The sequence below is a fragment of the Pectinophora gossypiella genome, unplaced genomic scaffold (assembly GCF_024362695.1).
Source record: "Pectinophora gossypiella unplaced genomic scaffold, ilPecGoss1.1 Pgos_36, whole genome shotgun sequence".
NCBI classification, from domain to species: Eukaryota; Metazoa; Arthropoda; class Insecta; order Lepidoptera; family Gelechiidae; genus Pectinophora; species Pectinophora gossypiella.
Window position 1 is genome coordinate 262,372 of NW_026063246.1, and position 3,215 is coordinate 265,586.

Genomic DNA, 3,215 nt, shown 5'->3' on the forward strand with positions numbered 1-3,215 from the left:
GAATTGGCGGGTACAAAAAAATTGTATGAAAAAATCTAAACTGCATAAGTTAGATGCTTGAAATTTGACATGCATATATTATATACCTTAGTGAATGCAAAGTTAAAAATTTAAGCGTAGGGGAAGGGAAGCGAGTTAGAGGCTTGAAATTTATAGCTCGCGGTAGTGGCAACCAAGAAACGTCGCGACCGCGGCGGCGTTTGTGGGTGGCGACAGCGGTGGCGAGGCGTGGAGGGGGGGGGGGGCTGCAGATACCCGAATGAGCAACCGGAACGCGGTAGACGCGTGAGGGCAGACGTCGTTGATAGTCGTGTCAAATATTGAATTTTGCGGGCGAACTTTTCACTATTCTTGGATGGTTCAAATTTTTCGTAGGTAGTTTTCTGTTGAATTTTCCAGGCGGACGTTTCACAGCGTACTTCTGTTGTAATTTTTAAATTTTGTTTAAATTTTCGAAACTGATCGTATTTTCCTAAAATATCAAACCAAATCATAAACTATAATAATCTAGAAATTAATAACAATTATTATTTAACTGAGCTAATTATACTGTAACCTCATTTAAAAATAATAAAATTAGGCATGTATTTAACGAGGCGACAAATTAATTGGATTTAGGGATGTAAAAATAATGAAAGCAGGTAGCAAAAATAATAGGTTGGCAGCAACGGTGAAGAGTAATTTTTAGTAGAAAGTGGCGGCTAAAAAATCAGTTATAAGCTTTGTTTTAATTTAAACTGGCATCGATTTATTGTTGTGGCAACTGAATTTATTGTTAAGCCAACGCCTTGACGGCGACTAAAAAATAGAAAATAGGCTCTCTTAAATTATACATTGGGGTTGTAAATATAGTTAACCTAGGTGAGAAAAAAATATGAACAAGGTTATAAAAAATATACTTTGAGCGACATTTTATGAGCTCTAAATAAAGCAAATATTGGCATGCAAAAAATATTATTGGTTTATAATAATACTGTTGTCGTCATTTTAAATTAGCAACACTGAAGTACGGCACTAGTCTATTCTGTTGTTGCTGATTGGTCGAACAAATAGTTCGCAAAACCACCACTAGAGGTCTACGACGACGCGGCAAAATAACGTCTGAGCTTCGGCATTCTTGGCTGGGACGTCGATCAGATAACTTGCCTGGAAGACCCCGTGTCGGTGAATTATTTAAGTTACGTATACGTCATATATATTTCTTATTTATATGCTATGTAAATACTTTATGAGCCCAATAATTTTACTACAGTTTGGTTTATCATGAAATACTTATAACCTTATTCTTAATGCTTATAAATTATACATATTTAGCCTGTCTTTTTTCAATGTACTTACTTTATTAAAATTAAACTTATCCTTACGTGTGTATTAATAGAGTTTTATTTCATCAGAAGTGGGATTACCGTCGAGCGTATAGAATGGGACGTGGACGAAAAAAGAAGGCAAGAAAAACACGTCGTCGCAGAGATTCGTCAACAAGTTCAAGTTCGTCTGAAACCTCGACAACTACGACTACATCAACAAGTACAACGAGCAACAGTAGTGCACGTGGTCGCAAGCGGAAACATCGCAGAAAGAGGCCGCAAACCGTGAGTCAAAACATTGTTTTATCGTCAGTGATTCCAGAATTTGACCCATTGGTAGATGACATTGATATGTGGCTTAATGTGGTAGAGGCAAATGCGCGGGCGTTCGGGTGGTCAAATAATATGACAAAATATCAGGCGTTACAAAAATTGCGTAACACTGCAAAAACGTGATTAGATTCATTGCAAAAAAATGAAACGAAATGGACTTCTTGGAAATGGAAAAACTGGCGTGATGCTTTGTCGGATACATTTTACACAAAACGCAATATGCACACGCTTCTCAAGCAACTGTTAGATGCGAAACCTGGACCAAATCAATCTCTGTACGAATTCTACCGCGAACAAAAATCGCGGATTGACCGTTTACAACTAGGGTTCCGTGAACGCGATATTATATCTGTGATAGTCGGGTCCATTGGTGATACAAATATTAGTACCGCTGCCGAGGCGGGAAGTTTCAAACTGTGTGAGGATTTGGCTTCATTTTTACACGGAAAATATCACATTGTTACTGAGAAATCACTTCCGCAGAGTAAAGCATTTTTGTCAAAACAACATACTTCTCGACCGACTCAGTTGGCTCAAACAAATGATAATTCGAAAGTGGCATTTGATAATCGTCAGAAAAACGAAAATTCTAATAATACCGTGAACACACTAAATATTATCTGCTATCGTTGTGGCGAAGCTGGACACCGCCGGAATAACTGTAATATTCCAGATTCTGTCAGGTGCACCTCATGCCAAAGGCTGGGTCACCTGGAAGCCATATGTAAAACGAAACAAAGGACCAAAACCAAAGCCGAGAAGGATGTTGAGGTGAAAATGATTACGTCATCAAGTAAACAAAAGTTTATCAAAAAAGTGTTTTTAGCCGATATCGAATCTGAAGCTTTCTTTGATATGGGAAGTAATTGCTCACTAATAACAGCCGATCTTGTAAGGAAATTTGGATTAAAAACATTCAAATTAAGTGCTCCTGTTAATCTTGTGGGATTTACGAAGGATTCTGCCACGAGTGTAACTGAAGCCGTTGCTATTCGTTTAAAGGTCGATGCGGTTGAACTGATAACTACACTTTATGTAGTAAATCATCTCACTGGTTGTAACGTGCTGATAGGCCGTAATTTTACAGAAGACAAATCCATAATGTATGTGCGTATCGGTGATTTGCTAACTTTTCAACCAGCTCAATTCGAAGTGTTAAACGTAAATACATTACTTAATAATGATTCAATGGAACACGAAGCTCTATTGACAAAAATATTTTCCAAATACCCTCGTTGCATGTCCTCAGATATGTCCAGTCTAGGCAAAACTGATTGTGTAGAATTGAGTATAGACTTACTATCCACGAAGCCAATTTCTCAGCGTCCCTACAGAATGTCCGAGTCTGAACGGGTCATAAACACGAGAAATTACCGATGAACTGATGCAAACAGGGATAATTCGAAATAGTAATTCTCCATATGCCAGCCCCGCGCTACTCGTAAATAAAGCTTCTGGTGCTAAACGATTGTGTGTGGATTATAGGCAACTGAATCAAATCACAATAAAAGAGAAGTACCCTATGCCACTTGTCGAAGACCTCATTGATCGTCTGAAGGGCTGCCAATACTACAC